This window comes from Lycorma delicatula, chromosome 7 (assembly GCF_047948215.1).
Source record: "Lycorma delicatula isolate Av1 chromosome 7, ASM4794821v1, whole genome shotgun sequence".
Taxonomy (NCBI): domain Eukaryota; kingdom Metazoa; phylum Arthropoda; class Insecta; order Hemiptera; family Fulgoridae; genus Lycorma; species Lycorma delicatula.
This window is the reverse complement of record NC_134461.1, coordinates 14,966,949-14,986,493: the sequence shown is the minus strand read 5'-3', so window position 1 is coordinate 14,986,493 and position 19,545 is coordinate 14,966,949. Positions and strand designations below refer to the sequence as shown.

Sequence of the window (19,545 nt, the reverse complement as noted above, 5' to 3'; positions counted from 1 at the left end):
GATACAAGATACACAAGAGACTGGAAACAAAATAACGATGTAAGGAAACCGTGTATATACAGTCTGAACGATATAAGTTATAGAATTTTGTAATCGACGGATGTGATGAAGGAGAAGGCTTGGAAGAGAGATATACGGGAGAATAGTAGCGTTCTCAGGCAGAACATCAGACGGTAATGATACGGGTGGAAAGTACGAATTAACTTGTGAAACAGAGAATAAAAATGATAAAAAGCACGCGTGATCGTAAACTAAAGTTAGAAATTTTAAAATTAAAAACTACTTGGCCAACAATTTCAACAAATATTTCACCGGCTTAATCCTCTCATATTAATCACTGCACGGAGTGGTGGTTTTAAGATTAAATTCCTATACGTAAAAAATCTGCGCGTTGGCTTGCGACTAATTTTAAATTATCGTGATTTTACGTTCAAAGAAAGTATATAAATTAATAGGTCAAATAATATAGATAAAATTTAAAAAAAAGTGTTTTGTACACGATAAGTAAACGAAAAATAATTTATAATCGATACAACAAATCGGTTTGCATTCCTAAATACGTATTTTTGATTTAATAAAGTACTGTAATGCAAAATACGCATACTAAGTAAAAATTTGACTTATCTTTTATAAAATGCAGCGTCTTACAACTTTGCTAATTTCATCAAATTACTCGCTGAAATTTCCCTACATATACATAAAAAAAATCACCACCGATTTATTTTATAAATCTTTTATATTTTTTATCTATATAATAAAATCACAGGCAAACATTTACTTTATAAGATACATGATGATTACATAATATACGATAAAAAAATTTATTCATTTTTAGTGTTTTTTATTATTTTTCATATTAAATAATGAACCGACAAAAATTTACAAACAGAACAATTCAAGTCGATAAAATATTAATTGAAATTTTAAACTAAGTTATACTGCGTATTTTTAGTTTACATTCTGAGGCCGATTATACTAGACGTAAAATTAATAACTCTCTGTTATGATTACACGTAACGATTTTGATTACACATTACTGTAGGATTATTAATTTACCTGCCTTTAGGAATCGTGAAAGCTTTCATATAAAAGCAACATTAATAAAGAAATTTTATTATTTTTTTTTACTAGCTAACCCGTCACTTAGCGTTCTATCGGTGAAAATAACCGACTTATGACCGTTTCTACTGTATGATCTCTGGAAATATAATATTTTCTTTATTTAGAATATCTCCAACGATGTTCTTGATTTACGTACGGATAAAAATTACACCGCCCGTAACTTGAGTAGCATTTAATTAATAATGCATTAACATTTTTTAAACGTAGTTTAATTCAACATAATTTAATACGGTGTTGATAATATTTCTTGACTTGCCAGGTGGAAATTCAGAAATCAATACCAGGGGCCGAAATACCTTTTAGGTTAAATAAAATAGGCCTTTCAAATTTCTTTTTGAATAACAGACAGCATTTAGGGGACAAAAATACTATATACGAGCTCTGTAAATAAAGTCGACTAGGTTTTTTTTTTGGCAGCCAAAGGGGCAACACTGTAAAGTTACTAGTAAACATACGGTTATATGAACAGGTGATCTACATTAGGTATTAATATTTTTAGTCTATTCTTACCACCTGTGACGTAAACAAACTTTTCGTGAAACGAGTTTTTGTTGTCCGTTAAAAAAATGAGCGATACTAATTACGAGCGACGTTGTGCGATCAAGTTTTGCGTTAAACTCGGTGAGAATGCAACCGTAACTTTTTTCAAAATTGAAAAGGGCGTATGGAGATGACGCTCTATCAAGAATCCATATTTTTAGGTCGTTTAAAGCATTTTCAGACGGCCGGGAATTAGTTTCGGACGATGCACGCTTTGGAAGACCGTTAACGTCAAAAAGTGACGACAATTTTGAGCGAATCAGAGATACGGTACGACCGGCGATGAACTGTGAGAATGATTGCAGAAAAAGTGAATTTGAACCCTAGCCGCAGTCCATCAAATTTTGATAAACGAATCCGACATGAAAACAGTTTGTAGAAAATTGGTTCCAAAAAACCTTACTGTTGAACAGAAAAACAACAGGGTGGAAGTGTGCCTCAAACTTATAGGTAGAATTGAAACCGATCCCGATTTTCTAAAAAAAATGTCATTACTGGTGATGAATATTGGAATTTGAGCTGTAATGTTGAAGAATGATCTAGGATGCTCCAGAATGTTGTAACACCTTTTAGGAAGTTTTCTACGCGTTTCAAAAATGTAATAGTGTTCTTTCAGCCCTTACTACTCCAGCATCGGTTGTTGAAGAGATGCCTAACGCCCGCAGTATTTTTTGCTTAGTTAAGAAATAATTGTTCCAAGTTTGATTCAAATCGGTCCTGTGGTTTACAAGAAATACGAACGTACATACATACGTACTACTTTTATTTATATTAAGGTAGGCTATAACACGCTTACAAATATTTTCGCGTGTTCACCGCTCAACTAGGATATTGAGAATACGGCGAAACATTCGCCGTATCCTAGGCGATGACAAGCACGCGGTAGATCAGATAACAAGATCCACGAGGAATGGTCTATAGCGGCTGGTTTTCTTCGCGCTCTTGCGGCGTGTAGGTCTGCAGAGGGAGTTTAATCGAGCTACTCGATCGTGGTATGATTCCGGGCGGCTGAGATTCTGGCTTAGGTGCTGGATCGGTTGGAGGTAGGTCGCTGACACAAAGGTGTCGGCGAAGCTATTATGCTGTATGCTGCGCCTGTCTGGGCTCACCGCATGGGTTTTAGGAATTGCGCGGACATTTTCCTGCAGGCCCAGCGACTCCTCCAACTAGCTGTTATAGGCGGTTACAGAACAGTCTCGCGGGAGGCAGTCTGTGTTATAAGCGGAGTCAAACCGATAGATATCTTGGCTAATGAGCGTAAGGAACGCTATATTTCCAAGGTAAATAACCTATTGACGTTAATAAGCAGGAGATTGAAGACCGGGGGCCTTTCATCTTGGCAGATCAGCCGGGTCGAATCTCCCACAGGTCGCTACACACACGGTATATGTTGTGCTGGATTTGTACTGCCCGGTCTGGATTGGATGGACCGGTCTAGGTTGGATTGTACTAGTAAATAATGGAAAGAGCGGACTGGGCTCTTTTGAACAGAAATTACCTGATATGCAAGGATCAACGATCAACGAGACTGTAGTCAAGTGCAGTTCATTTCTATCCAGAAATGGACCGGACTGCACTTTAATATAGTTTCCGTGGACAGGACCGGATAAAATTGTAGTCAAGTCCAGCCCAGTCCATGGAAACAAACAAAAATTACTAAATAAATAAAATATAAACACAAAAACAACAAAAATCACCTTTTTTTTCAAAATTACAAATTTTTAACGCATTATAAAGATTCCGCCAGTAAAAAAAGGAAAGAGTTGAATAATTGTTTTACGATTCTTTGAAAAATAAATTTAAAAAATCTATTTCGGCACGCCAGAATACGAAGTTGATTTCACCGGTGCTAAGTAGTAGATAAAAAAGATTTCCACCTTTAAGTTAAGAAAAACTTCAAATTTAATCGATACGACAACGGTTGCGTGTTTAGCATACGAAAAGCCCCATATTCTTACAATTCCAGCAATATTTTGGTCATCCTTTACCGTAAGGGTTGGTCATATCAAAAATTGTTTCAGATGAAAGTTTTAGGTAATATTTCGAGGATTAAGGACCGGTTTAAACCGATTCGATACTCTTCTGATTGAGGGAAGTATAATTTTTTTTTTCTTCGAAACCCCATTTTTTCCACCCCCTGGACCGATGGTTAGTGACATCAAAAACTTTACATTACAAGTTTTAAGCTCTTATCCTAAGAGTAGTAGAAACTTTAAACGAATTCGATATTTTACTTAATAAGAAAGTTATCGTGATATTTTGTTTTTTTGAAAAAGCCCCCAATTTCCACTCCCACAGTCCGATTTCTCCCATTAACGTACTCGATCGAGAGTTTGGGTCGGTATATTTTATTTATCAATTTGAAAGTGATCGGCTCAAAATTACGGCAGTTATGTCCACAAAAAAGTGAAACATATATAAACTTTTAACCTGACGGTGGTTTTGGGGTCTGAAGGTTATGAAACGTGAAGATATATCGAAATTTTCAGGAAGTCGAATCACGATACCCATTACAATAGGTAACTTTCTTATAAAATCCATCTAATAGCAAAAAATTTATTTTTACAATAAATATTGGCTTTTCCAAAAAACAACCTTTTTTTAACCGTTTTTGGGTTTGTAGCTGTAACTAATCAAATAAATTCAGTTTTTAAGAGCTTAAATTATAGATACTTTAAACGTTTTTGGCCTTGGAAGTTTACCTTCTCTTTTTCCCGTTTAGCATACGGTAATTAACCTTTCAGATATTACTTCAAAGGATGATATTTAAGAGCGTAAATGAAGTGTAGTCTTGTACAGTGTCAGGTCGACCGTTCCTCAGATGTGCGGTTAATTGAAACCCAACCGCCAAAGAACACCGGTATCCACGATCTAGTATTCAAATCCGTGTAAAAATAACTGACTTTACTAGGATTTGAAGGCTGGAACACTCGACTTCGAAATCAGCGGATTTGGGAAGACGCGTTCACCACTAGACCAACCCGGTGGGTTCTAGGAAGTTTACCTGGTCCTACAAAATTGGAAAACTGATTTTCACCACCTACGAATGGCCGCCAGTTTGACCAGTGGGAGGTGCGATGGGATGCTTTTATGATATCTCTCTAAATAATCGTCAGATTTTCAAAATTCGAACGGGGTATTTGTTAGGAGACTGAAGGATAACTTTGGCATACATCACGTAAACTCTCGATCTAACAGATAACGGTTAATCGGAAATGTTATCGAAAAATGAAATATTATTTATTTAACCGTGTAAATTTTTCACAGAAATTATTTCCACGTTTGGAAGTACTAATCAATACGAGCAATTATTTTCTATTATGAATGGAAATAAATTTTTTCGTCCGAAACAGTATTAATAACGCTCACGTCGGGTCAATTTTGAAAGTAGTCTCGGGCAATAAAATTTCTCCTGAAATAGGAAAGATAGCAGCAGAGAAGAGATGTCAAGTGTCAGGACGTAAACAATAATTTAACTTTATATATGTTTATTACAATGTAGTATTCAAAAGAAAAATATTTGTTTCTATGAAGATCGATTTTTTTTTTGCGGCCCACCTAAAGTTAAGCGTTGTTTATCTGGCCCAAGTTAGCTTTTGAGTTTGACACCCGTGAGCTAGACTGACAGCTCACATCGTCACTCCACACTCTGAACAGTATTGAAATAAAGGACACATCCCTGGGCCGAGTATACTTAATTGGATGTCCGGCCCAGGGATGTAGGAAAAAAGTATTGAAATGTTAATAAATAATATTGTGTTACATAGATGATGTAATTTCCGTAGTATGTTTTTGATAACACCGTTCACCGGTTTTTTGATATATTCTAGCCCGATATTGCGATATCGACTAAAACAAACAACTCGACTAAGTCTCAAACTACGTTACGTCTGCGACCTTGATCAAAAACTGAACGCATTGCTTCAAATTAAAAATTTGATGTTTTTGCTAATTTTTTCTTACGCTTGGTGAATGACGTAAAGAGCGGAGTGCAAACACGCCAAAGAAAAAATTGGTAAAAACAAATTTTTTATTTGAAGCTATGACTTTCACATAATCTTGCATATCATTATCAAAGCTTGTCAAATCCGTTCTCATATACCGTCCTGAAAATTATTTTTTAACGTTTAGTGTTTTTAATTTAATAGCGGTATTTTAAAAAGATTATTTTCCATACTTTTTATTTTATACTTTTTAGTGCGTTTAATATAAAAGTGTTTTTTAAAAAGTTTTTTAAAAATATATATCTTATTTTCTATATTTAATCTTCATAAGTTTATACTTTATAGCTGCGCTAGCGCACAGGTTTGAGAGTATTTAGCAAAAGATCGTATCGGTACGTTTTACGGCGGGTGAGTGCGATTAAAACGTAGGGCTAAACGATTTAATTTCCGGATAACTAAGATCCGGTCGAACAACAGTGACCCCGATACGTTAAACAGTTCAACCTGCTGATGATACATACGCCGTTTGAATCGTGAAAATCGGACGAGCGGTTGCCGAAATATTACGGTGGCACCCCATCGCAACCCCTCACCAATTTCCGAACGGCACCCCGGGGGGAATTGAAAATATTTTCGATCGTCGGATACCAACGGGAGCGGATAGACTTATACCTGGGCGGCCTCCGTGGCGCGAGTGGTAACGTCTCGCCCTTTCACCTGGAGGTCCTGGGTTCGAATCCCGGTCTGGCATGGCATTTTTCACACACGCTACAAAACATTCATCTCATCCTTGCGGTATGAATTGCTTAACTGCGAACCCGGAGGTTAAACAAAAAAAAAAAATTATACCTGGGGGTTCGAAAAAATCTTTCAGAGCGCTAGGACGAGCCGTTGTCGAGATATTTACGATTTTTATACGAAAATTCGGATCCCGTTAAAAAGGGCTAAATTTTCCCGAAACTATATATATATATATATGTCGATATATAATAATATAACAAGTATACACCTGACCACCACGAGACATGTACTAACGAATCAGGATTTTCAGTTAGTGATCAGTACATTCCAATGCTAAGCTAAGGGGACTCACACATATACATACAAATGCCGTTTAAGTAGGATAGAATTACCTTTGGCAACGGAGCTTGTTTGCGGTCCTCTGTGGTGCGAGTGATAGCGTCTCGGTCTTTCATCCGGAGGACCCGGGTTCGAATCCCGGTCAAACGTGGAATTTTCACACGCTACAAAATTTGTCATTCATCTCATCCTCTGAAGCAATACCTAAAGGTTGTCCCGATGGATAAAAAAAATGCAGCTTTTTGTTTCTTCAGTTTATTCCAAATAATGGAACATCGTGAATATATTTGTTATAGTATTATCGGAATAGATTTGAATTTGAAATTGAATATACAAATTATAAATGTTATTCTCCAACATTGGAACCGATTAAACAGATTCACCGCTATCAGGGTGCACTCTGATGGTGAATGTTGAATAAAAACATTTTTATAAAAAGAGTGAACGAAGAGCAAACCATCTGACGATCATTTACATCCGTTATTCATCCATTCGTGTAAAATAATCTGTATATCCTGATAGGCCTTTCCGGTATATATAAAATGTTGAAAATTTGATTTGATTTATTTATAAATGCGGTGAATTGATTAATCGCCTCCGATGTTGGAGAATAACATACTTAATTTGTAAATTTAACGTTAATTAGACGAGATTAACAAATGTAGGTTATGTTTAGAGAACATTTAAACTTACTTGTTTTACGACGATTTCTCGTAATCTATTTACTCTAGAGACTGGTATGGACTGATTTTATATTTCTAGTTAATGCTTCGAACCCCCCCCCCCCTTTCACCAGGGATTATCTATGTTGTCACGAATTCAAGGAAGGTCCGAATAAGCAAATATTTCGGTCTTTCACCGACGTATTTGGTACGTGTCGTTATTCACCGGAGAAAATCCATATTTGTCAGATATCGATCTTTCACGGTAACTACATTAATTGCCGACTAAAATTTTGTTTCGAATAAATTTAGTTAAGAATAAGATTAGATGTACTTAAAGTCGAGTTAACCAGAAATCTTGAAGTGTGAATTAATCCGTTAAACTACGGGAAATTCAATCGACTTACTCGTAAACCTAACATTAACCTCGATCTAAACCTAACTAAACTCGATCAAATTTCATTTAAACCAAGCATTTTACTCCGCAAATAATGTATATCGTACGTTTATCAAAACTCACATCTTAAGCTAAACCTAAATTAATTTAACCTTACGTGAATTTAATTTCATCGAAACCGATTTATTTAGTTCCAAAATAAAGTATATTACACTTGTAATATTTCAAAATTTCGGTAAGGGTGCTGCGTAACTTGCAAGAGACTAACTCGATGGAAAGCGTTCCGACGAGTAATTTTAATATTAACGAATAACTTTGTTTTACATAAAGTATAACCCAAATTTCATCAAATACAGAGGCGAGTCCAAAACTTATATAATTACCAAAGTTATTATTAAATCTGAACGTAAAATATACAGGAACAGATATAGTTAAATATAAATTTTGCATCTTTTTATAAATAGAGAAATTTTCCTATAAATAAATCTATAAGCGGAACTTTTTAATTAGAATAGTTAATTTATTATACGTCACACAATATTTAACAGTACAAACGCAAAGGAGAGTTACTAAATTAGCTTTAACTTTTCCGTCTAAATAGCTTTACAGCTCTAGAAGGGAATGTATTTAAATCGGTCCTATTTCGGCATATGCGGTTTTCACCGGATCTTGACATTTTGACGCCTAAGGAACCCAAAAAACCGAATGGAAATTTACCGGATGTTAATGTTCGTATAAACATGCGTTCGGTGTCGGCATATAAATCACCTTATATCTCCAGAACTACTGAACCGATTTAGACCAAACTTGGTCTGATTACTTCTTCGTATGAGGCACGTGCCGTTAAATTTTCAACTTAAAAGGTCAAGAAGATGAGACTGTATAGCAAGGTCACCTTCAATCTCGAGATTTCGCCTAACGTCATATTTTACTTAGGCAAATTTTTTAACGATTAAAGAATTGTAACAATATTTACAAAAAAAAACTTTTTTAAAATCCCATCCTCACCGCAAAAATTTATCTAATTTACTGTTATGTTCTGACGTCACAGGTGAGCGGTAGAATTAGATAAATGAATAATATTTAAAGTGTAAAAAGTAACTCGGTTTGGCGGGATGTCTAAATCAATCGCCCGGTCGACTCAGTACCTGGTGTGTTAAGCCGCACGGATACACCAGTCTGTCAACCGCACAGGCGAATTTTTTCTATGTAAGTTGTGAAATTACTTTAGTTTTGTAATATATAATTTGGTAATTGTGAGCAATTATTTCCCCGACCTCAATTTTTCCCGTATTACATATGTTATATTATGAAGACAAAACGAGAGAAAAAATTTGCCGGAACGTTCGTAGATAACGTGGATGAGCAGTTGAAGATAACGAAAACGGCAATATCCATGTTCTGTTATAAGATAACCAAATAAATAAATAAATAAATATATATATACAGAAAGATATACAGAGACAGAGAAAGAGATATATAAAACGCGCGCGCACCACGCACACTACAACCAAGTTTGAAACAAGTTTTCAATACTATTTTTTTATAATATAATACATAAAGGTTAATACACTGATATTAACTATATAATTAAAAAGCGAAACATAAGTGACCGTTTAAATTTAAATATATACGTATTGAATTTTTTTTAATTAACATTTTATGCTTTAATAAATATGTGTTAGATAAAACAAATAAAATATGTAAAAAATACATACCAAAATGTTAAAATAAAGACGATAAGTTGGTATAAATAAAGCAACACGCATTAATTGTACGTAAATTTAAAACTAGTTTATTGTCCATCAACTATAAGCGACTGATGATCGACTGAGTTATTGTGTACGGGTTCGTAAATCTCCGCGTACAGTCGGCGATCTTCGGTGTATGAATTCACTCCACCCCGTAACTTGTGAAATATAGATTAACGTTACGGCGTTGAAGTTTTATTTTATCAATATACAACGCGTGCGCGCACCCTCACATATACACTCAACATCTATTTAAACGTGTAAAATAATAAAATAAATTATTAAAATAAACTGTTAAACGTAATTTAAAATTCATTTTATATATAAATATTTTTATTTATTATCAAAAGTTACGTATCCAAATAAAGGTTTATTTTTTAAAAAAATAGATTAATATTTTAAAAAAAATTAAATTAAAAAACCGTTAAAAATTTGAACCCAGGTTTTAGAAAACCAAATGATATAATAAATTAAGCTACCACTAATCCACTCCTCTGATCACCGTGGCGGAGGGGTAGCGTCTCGGCATTTCATCTGGAGGTCCCGGGATTCGAATACCGGTCAGGCGTAACATTTTGCGTATGCTTAAAATTTCCATTTTCACATTCCTTTGTAATAAATTCTTTGTGAGCTTCTACGGTGAATCGTTCATCGGTTATAGAAAAAAGAATCGATACGATTGAATCTCACTGAATTTCGATTAAATTTTTATCTTCCCGGTAATATATTATTTATTACATACGCAATGTGTATCACGAATTTCTCCCAGGACTTTCACAACCTATTCTACTCGCGAAGATAATGAAAAAAATTCGTAATAAACATATGTCCTAAAATGCTTCAGTTTAGGATGTAAAATGAATTATTTCATTAAAATAAAAATATATTTTATATTAAAATAATATCATACATTATTATGAATGCCAAACTGAAATTTTTAAAACGTTAATTACGGGACAAAATTGTTTTGTTTGGTTTTTGACTTAAAAAATAAAATAAAATAGGTCCCAGAAACGTATCTGCAGTAGTTATAAAGAAATCTGGTGTGAAATTCAATAAATTGGGGTGAAAACCTTGTTTTTTATGTTAGACGTACAATAACTTTGTTAATCGAGTAATAATCATGTAAAACTTTTAAACAAAACTTGTAGAGACTTTAATTCTGAACCACACGGTATAGTAAGTCGAATCGAACAAAGAAAAACCTTTTCACGGCTCTTTCACTAGTCGTTAATCGCAAACGAAGCGTTTTAGGACTTATTTTTCTGTGTAATTTTTCCATTATTTTCACGACTAGAAAAGGTTATGAAAGGTCCGGGAGAACGTTGTGATATCGTCACCGATCTGTTACTGGAAATATCTGATTTTGTTACGAGGATAAACCGATTTGTTATCGTAAGTAAATTAATTCTGTTAATATCACAAAATCATAAGTCATCCCGTCATTCGTTATTTTAACAAAATCATTTTTCTTTGTGTGAAGATAGTAAAGATTCTCGCGGGAACAAAAAGATGAAACCAATGAGTACAAAACAAAAAACTGCAACGCAACGTAAAAGCCGGCTGGAGAAAGCGCGTCAAAAATACCGTGAAAAGCGAGCGAATGAAACTGAAAAGGCGAAGCGGGCAAGAGTTGAGTTGATTATTGGCGGGAGAAAGATAATTTTTTATTTTATTTTTTACGCAGCGCTACTAGCGTAAGAAAGAATCAGAAAAAATTATAAACCGATGTGAATGAATAAGTGCGGGCAAAAAAAAAAAAAAATTGAAACGATGGTTTTCTTTTAAAAAAAACGAAATCGCTCTAAAAAGTAGAAAATAATTTTTCAGTAGTTGTAAGATAATGAAAATAATTTTCAATATTTGCAAAAAGAAAACAATTGTGCGCTCTTAAAATATTACTGAAGAATTCGAGTAGGTATTCTGCGAGGATTAATAAAGGTAAAAATGTGAACGCTCATCATTTAAATCGATAACGCAAAGAAATATTTTATAAGCGCCGTTTAACGCTACAAAATATTACCGCTACGTAGTTGTTTTTCCGTATTATATTCCTTTTACATATTAAATCTGTAGGTTCCAGTGAAACATAGAAATTACTTCTTAAGTGTTCAGAAGACAAAACATTTTAAATAAAGTGTAATTAAGAATTCAAAAAAAATTCCGACTTACAATTTTGTTTGATCCGGTAGACAGAACGACTACAGCCAAGTACATGGAAGTAACATAAATAACCCGTAATGAGAGCTGAGCTTTATCGGTTAACCTGAATAACAAAAATATTAACGATACGACTGGAAATCGGGTATAGAAATTGTTGAAATGACGTTCTCGTTGAAATGAACGGTTTTTTGACTTCAGAAAAATATTCGTTTACGTCGTAACGTAGAAATCTTATTTATTCAGTAAAATTTTGACGGTCTTTCGCGTTCCAACGAACCTCGTTTAATATTTAGGATGAATGTATCTAATAAATGACGTAAAAGTTTTATCCCTTTATGTAAACAAGATTCAGTACGAAACTCGTGCGGATCGGCAAATACATTAAACAAGCAAATAATAATCTTAAAACTGCCCCCTCGATGTACTGCAAATAAAAAGATAACAGAATTGGAACGGCGATTATTAGCAAAACGATATTAAAATATTTGTCGGGTTCGTTTTCCAAAAACCTTTTTACATTATAGGAAGAAAAGTACGACGGTAAATTTTTATCAAATTTTTCAATTTTCAAAAAAATTTTATTAATATTTTTAAACGACGGGAACAGCGTTATTTGTTTTAAAATTATATTCAAAGATAAAAAATACACGACGGTATTTGTAAGTTTGGAATCAAGCTTATAAACGATAAATTTATTTACGCTCCGAAAGTAGAGCGGAAAAAGGTTACGCCTAAAATTATATACGAATACCCAAGTTCATGACTTTTCCGGTCGTATATTAAGCGTCCAAATTCAGCACTTGTTTCTATTTACGGAAACAAACCGGTAGTTCTAAAAACATTTAATACTATTCGAACCGAATTGTAAAGAGATGAATACGAATCGCTCGTTTCCTATTTTACTGGAGAAACAATTCAGAATTCGTCGTATGGACTGTATTCTGCAAATTTAATCGATAAGAACTGAACTAACACTTGCCAAATAATAATATTAAGTAAAAAATTTGAAAATTTAACTGCATACATGCACAATAAAAAATACATTACGATTAATAAATAAAAATATTATTCTTCCGTTTACTTATTCTCTTATTTATTTTATTCCTTAAAGAAAATAAATTGTTATTAAATATTTAGATTATTTATTTTTAAAGTAGTAAAAATTAAAAAAATTCGTCCGTTAGCTTAAGCGATGTTTTTTGTACTGTATAATAAACCGCTGTTGCAAACATTTCAAATGACATTATTTGTCATTTGAAATTTGAAATGACACATTTCAAATTTACTTAGGCTACTTCAACAATTTTTTTTTTATAATAACGACACAGCAACTTCACAATCTGTTCGTAGAACAATAAGTAAATAAGATGTATTTGAACAAACATTAAGTCGCCACAGACCCGGTGGCTTGTGACTTAATAATGGAATAGAAGAGCACTCCAAACGGCCAGACCGTAAAGTCACCTAATTAAAACGATAAGACAAACCAAGAATATTATTCCTCAACAATCTTGAAAAATCACTGACCGTGTTATCTAATAAATTGACCGCCAAATAATTCGGGTGTCGATCCAAACTATTTCGATACCATAGGCTGACCGGAGAGATTTTCTGCCGAACGGTTCGCAACTTAATATCATTATATACGCTGTTGTTTATGTACCAGCGTATGTTGAGCATTTTCCGCAATGTTTTTGTTTGGTAGCGTTCAAGTATATTAATACTGGAGTTGCACGCTGTACCCCGCTATTCAAGCCCGTAAATCCAAACAGGCTTCAAAACGGATTTATAAATCGATAATTTATTTTCTGTTGAAAGTCGAGATCTATGACCTATCAGCCGGTACGTGTGATCCAACCGTTTCCGCTTTGAAGCGATATGTTTCGTCCAAGTAAATCGTCGATGAAATGAAAACTCAAATATTTACAGTTTTGAGATTTCGGAAACGGAAAATTGAAGTTTTAACGACAAAAGTTTCAACAAAATTAAACGTTTTTTAAAAGTTTATATTACCTTTCAAATTCCTTCGAATATCCCTTCAAATAAGTTTGAAAAAGATACTTCCAACTTGATAAAGCTCCATTAAGAATATAAATTAAGAAAATTATAAAAAGAAATTTTCCCGCTTTAACCGTTGTAAGAATTATAAAAAAGTTATAGAATTTATAACACAGTCAAACTTTTACGAATACGATGATTTTGTTCCAGGAGTATTGTTCTTTTATGGAGTAAAAGAAAAACTCAATTTTTTTTTTTAAATAAGAATTCCACCCTCTCCACTTCGGGATGTAGTACCCCTTTTACCCCTTTCAAAAGAGCCCCTAGTACAAAGGCTTAATTAGAATTAAACCCGTTTTAATATAGAGACTTTTGCATAAAATTTTACAAATAATTGTTTTTAAACCGTTCCTGAGTAGAAACAAAACATAAATTCCAATAGCCGTGGATATCGAGACAATTTTTATAAGTTTTATGCCGCACTTATTTTCATTATATCGATTAAAATTAAATTACAAAAAAAATCTGTATTAATTAAATAAAATTGAAATACTACTTTAACGCGTTTTAGGTTAATCCACTCCCATCCATTTTACTGGGCGTTTGTTCTAAAACTTAAAAAAAGCAAAATACTTCTTAGAGAAGTTAATACAATAATAATTTCGGGTGAGGTCCTATTGTCGGTGTTTTATAATCGATCGGTCGATATGATTTTCTATTTATTTTTTGTGAACAGTTAATTTTTGGTTATCTTTGTTTTTTATTAAGAAGAAACGGATTTAAAAACGAAGAAAGGATTTTTATTGTGGAATATTTAATTAAATCTTTTATTTTGTGCCGAGAAACTTTTCGATTGCAGCTTCCAAGTACGAAAGCACTGAATAAATCTTCAATCCATCGATCGATAAAGAAATATAGAGGGACTGATTCTGTTTGTAAACAGAGACACAGCCGGAACGTTCAGTACTTAATGACGAAATGCTGGAAGATGTTAAGATAAAGTTTTTAAATTCTCCTAACAAATCGTTAAGAAAACTTGAGCGACAAAAAGGAATATCTCTGTATAGCGTCTTTAAAGCTAACTTAACTTAAATCAGTACCGAATTCATGAATTATACCCGGTCGATTATGCTGCTAGGCTCCACTTCTGTGAGTGGTTTATTCAGTTTGTTCGGGAAAACATTAGAATGTTGAATAATGTATTTTTGAACGATTGCTACTGGAACTCCAACGATTCTCAAGTCATCCGTTCACGACATCTACACCCGCAGAATATTGTGTGTGGGGTGCAATTTCCAGGCGAATAATAATCGGGATCGTATTCTTTAAAAACACGTTTAATGCAGACCTCTACCGAGAAACTGTAACCCATCGCAAATTTAGAATTAAATGAGAGATACCGTGGTTTCAACAAGATGGGGCCACAAGTCGCAACGCAAGAACAACAATTCACACCCCAGTGAAGAACCGAAAGCCAAAATTACTCAGGAATTACGAGTCGCTGGAAATGTTCAGTTCGAAAGATTGCACGGAATAAAGAGTAAATGCTTGCATCGATAAAATGGTGGACATTTTCAAAATTTGTTATAAAAAAAAAATTTATCTCGATATAGTTTTGCACAAATAATTGTAATATTTACAACTAACTAACTGTACCCTGCTATGCTTCGCTGTGGCACATTTTGATTGCACGGATAAGAAATGAGAAACAAAACAAAGCATACGTTTCATAGAAGTTTAATTTTGCAATACTTGTGGATATACAATATTTTTTTTGTTTTTCCACTATCTGCGTAGATATAAAGGCTATCTGGTTTGCCGACTCGGGAACACCCAACATACAGTTGCCCATGTGAGAAGCGATCCGCATCTAAATCTAAACCGCACAATTCTAAAGATTGACCTTGAGCTTTATCGATTGTGATTGCAAATGCCAATAAATTGGGAATTGCAATCTTTTAAATTGAAATGGTGTATCGGTCGGGATCACGGGTATTCGAGGAATGAGGACATCTTCACCTTTGAAAGGCCCCGTTAAAATCGTTGCTTCCATTACGTTATTCGTCAATTTCTTAACCGCAAGTCGCGTGCCGTTGCAGAGTTTTGGCCGATTAATATTCCTCAACAGGATAATCGGCATACCTATTTTCAATTTTAATATGTGTGGTGGCATCCCTGGTAGATCAAGTGAGGTTAAAAATTACGTTTGATAATTAACTACTTCATCTGCTTCCAAAACGGTGTCTATCGACTTATATGTAATTTCCTCACTTTGAATGCCGGATTGAATAACATTATTAAGTCGATAGACATCTTTATTCTTTACGGCAAGGATAGCTCGGTGAACGAGCTATCCTTGTGATTTCTATCGATCGTGATTTCTATGATTAATTTGAATATCGGGAAATACTTTTTCGATCGTTTCTTCTTTCGATGCTACTAAATTACAAAAATTATCAGGAAATGATATTCGTCTGGACGTCTCATCGACTGGCAGCTGTCCGTTTCCAATGTCCAGTGACTGTCGTGAGAATACCTCAGCTGATGGATCGTTCTGCGACTGGATACGCATATTCGTAGTCGACTGCAATGTACGTACGTGTCGCCACAGTGTTGAATATTTCAGACAAGCATTTATTTCGTCTGCTGGTGTCGATCGAGAAATTACAGGCGATGTTTGAATATTTAATTCAGATCGTATAATAATCTGAATCAGATGCAAGCGGATACATTTTTTTTTTTTTGTTAATAAACAATGTAATTGGGAACAGGTATTGTTTCACATGTGACTGTGGTTGTCGTTAGCTAGTATGGCGAGTGTTCCCCTCGCTTCCGGCAGATGGCGCGGTCACTGGTACACAGCTGACCGTTAAAAAAACTGTTTTCTCGCGATCTCGGGTATGTGACCGGTGCGAAAAATAGATAAAAACAATCTTTGATGCGGGTTATATATCGTGCTAAAATTTGAGCTCAATCGGTGCAGAACATTTTGAGTTTTTGAAGCGTACACAAACGAACTTAACATTTTTATATATAGATTGCATTAAATAAGCACATTATTTTTATCTAAATTGGGTTGCGTTTTAAAACAAACACTGTATTATAATATATTACAAATGTTATAATATACATAGGTGTTCATCTTCATAATAGATTTTTATATTTTATATTTATTACTTAAAAACAGCAGAAATATATGCTAATGTTTTAATTTATTATTGAAAATTACTATCGATTTCAGAGACTGTTTTCCTAATGATTTCAGTAAAATTTTTCAATATTTTTATAAATATCCTTTCTGAAGAAGTTGAGATTTCTGCAAATATTGTAAAAGAAAAGAGAGCAGTAAATGTTAATTTTCCTTTTTATTCTGAGCATTAATTTCGTTAACAAGAGAGAAATATTCTATTGTTCATTTTTAACTTTATTGGCTTGAATAACTTGGTAAGCTGTATTCCTTACAACCTGACGCAATTTACAGAATATTTTAATAAATGCCTTTTTTTTTTCTAAATAATCTTAAAATAAATATAACTCAAACAAGATTTGTAAAAACGTACATACATTATGTTATATATGTAATTATACGTTATTTCATTTATTTAATATTTTAAAATCTAGAAGTTTCTGTGAGCCTGTTACTCTTTTACGCGTGAAACTTTCCGTGAATATACGAGGTGCGACGATAAAGTAAAGAGACTGATGTGAAAAAAATGTTGCTTACCGGTTTAGTCATGTTTAGTAATGTCTCCTTCAAAGTAGTTCCCCTCTGATTGCACACACTTATTCCAGCGCTTCTGCCATTGACGGTAACATTTCTGGAACTCATCTTCTGTAATATCCTCCAAGACCCTCGTCACAGCTTTTTGGACATCTTGTGTTGTTTGAAAACAGTGTCCTTTGACCGCCATTTTGACTCTTGGAAATAGAAAAAAGTCGCACGGAGCGATATCTGGTGAATAAGGTGGCTGTGGTAGTACTGAAATTTGTTTTGAGGTTAAAAATTGCTGTACTGACAGAGCAGTATGGGATGGAGCATTATCGTGATGCAGAATCCAATTTATAAGCGATATCGGCACGGACACGAAGAACTCGTTTACGAAGTCTTTCTAAAATTTCTTTGTAGAAATATCGGTTAACTGTTTGTCCAGGAGGCACCCGTTCTTTATGAACAATTCCCTTGGAATCGAAAAAGCACACAAGCGTGCGTTTCACTTTTGACTTTGACACGCGAGTTTTTTTTTGTCCGGGTGATCCCTTTGAGCACCGTTGCGAACTTTGGCGTTTTGTCTCCGGATCGTATTGAAAAAACCAACCTTCATCACCGGTGATAACACGGCTCAACAAATCTGGATCGATTTCCGTTTGCTCTAACAGATCGGCTGCCACATTTTTCCGTGTTTCTCGCTGTTGTTGTGTGAGATTTTTGGGGACCATTTTTGCACAAATCTTTCTCGTACCGAGATCTTCAGTTAATATTAGACGAACCGTTTCTCGATCGATGTTGAGTTCTTCTGCGATCATTTTCACGGATAATCTTCGATCAGATCGTACGATTTCACGCACACTGGTCAAGCTGACATCTATCCGTGAGGTTGACGATCGTCCACTCCGCAGTGGACGACCGTCACACTTCATCTTCAACATTCGTTCTGCCTTCACTAAAAATTTTATGCCACCGAAAAACTTGAGCCCTTGACATAACCTCATCTCCAAAAGCCTTCTGAAGCTTACTGTAAGTTGTCGTCGCGTTTTCACCCGATTTAACGCAAAAAGAAATGGCATACCGTCGCGCAATATTTTGCGATTTCATTTCTGTGACGAGACACAAACACGTGTCTCTCACTTATTACAGCACAACTCACGACTGAGCAGTTGCATCAATGTGCCGCTTGGACTAGAAGTAGCTTATAGAGCAAGGTCAAAGATGGTGTGCCTACGCAAGCTGCAGGGTTAGCACATCTTGCAAAGAAAAATCAGTCTCATTACTTTATCGTCGCACCTCGTAGTACTTATATCTGGAAAGAACTTAGGACTATTTCCGATACGAAATATTTCAGGCCGTTTTAATGGTTTAATGGTTAACATTAACAACCAAATTATGTTCCTTTTTTTTATACTTCTGTAGTTCCCCCCCCCCTCCGGAGCCGAACACGCAATTAAGCATAATCACAGCTCCGGAGGGTGCTTTCGCCTCAAACTATCACGGAAGGACACAAGATCCCGTCCAGGCAGCCGGGATTCGGTCTTTTTGCATGTCATATCTAAAACGAGTCGTTCTCAAAAACACGAAAAAATTTAAATCGTAAAATAAAAATTGAGAATGAAGTACGGTTACATCCTTGTGGTGTTTGTTGAGTAGCGCTAAGAACCGTGCAAAATACTTTTTATCCTACGAAGGACGGGTTACCATTATAACTACTATTTGTAAAATGAAGGCCGAATACTCTAAAATCCGCATACTTGAGATCACTCTAAGTTTTGCCGATCGATCACTCTATGCTGACAAAACTGTTGTTCTGAAAAAATTGCAATACACAGATGGTTTTTATAAATTGGACAGGCTTTAATTGTTATTTATCGATATTTTCACAAACATGAGAATAATGAGCAGAGTGAGGGTCCAGCGGGCGAACAATATAATAGTCAATACATATTTTGAAAGACAGTCGATTCCAATATCAATGACCTTTGATGATAATAATGAAAATGTTTTAAATTAGGTTTTTAATAAGTTTTCTTGACGATGGAAGAATTTAATTTTATTCTTATTAATACATTTTTATAAGCACCACAAAATATTTCCGATTACATTTAACAAAACAAAAACATTTTTAAATCTATTTTCAGAAAATTTATATTTTAAACCGATAATACTTTTTATTATC

At 34.4% G+C, this 19,545-nt stretch overlaps 1 protein-coding gene across 7 annotated transcripts in view; it reads right to left on the bottom strand.

The window, feature by feature from the left end:
* The window catches only part of LOC142327350 (DNA repair protein XRCC3-like), an 84,634-nt gene that overhangs the window by 55,732 nt on the left and 9,357 nt on the right, over positions 1–19,545 (bottom strand). For 2 of the 7 annotated variants that reach the window (XR_012756962.1, XR_012756967.1), the window contains exon 1: positions 9,464–9,598. The exons of 1 other annotated variant lie outside the window; for it this stretch is intronic. The gene's annotated coding sequence lies outside the window, so the exon portion shown is untranslated. Of the gene's footprint in view, positions 1–9,463; positions 9,599–19,545 lie in introns of those variants that run through there. 4 more of the 7 variants (XM_075370318.1, XM_075370319.1, XR_012756964.1 and 1 more) reach the window with 3 other exon arrangements.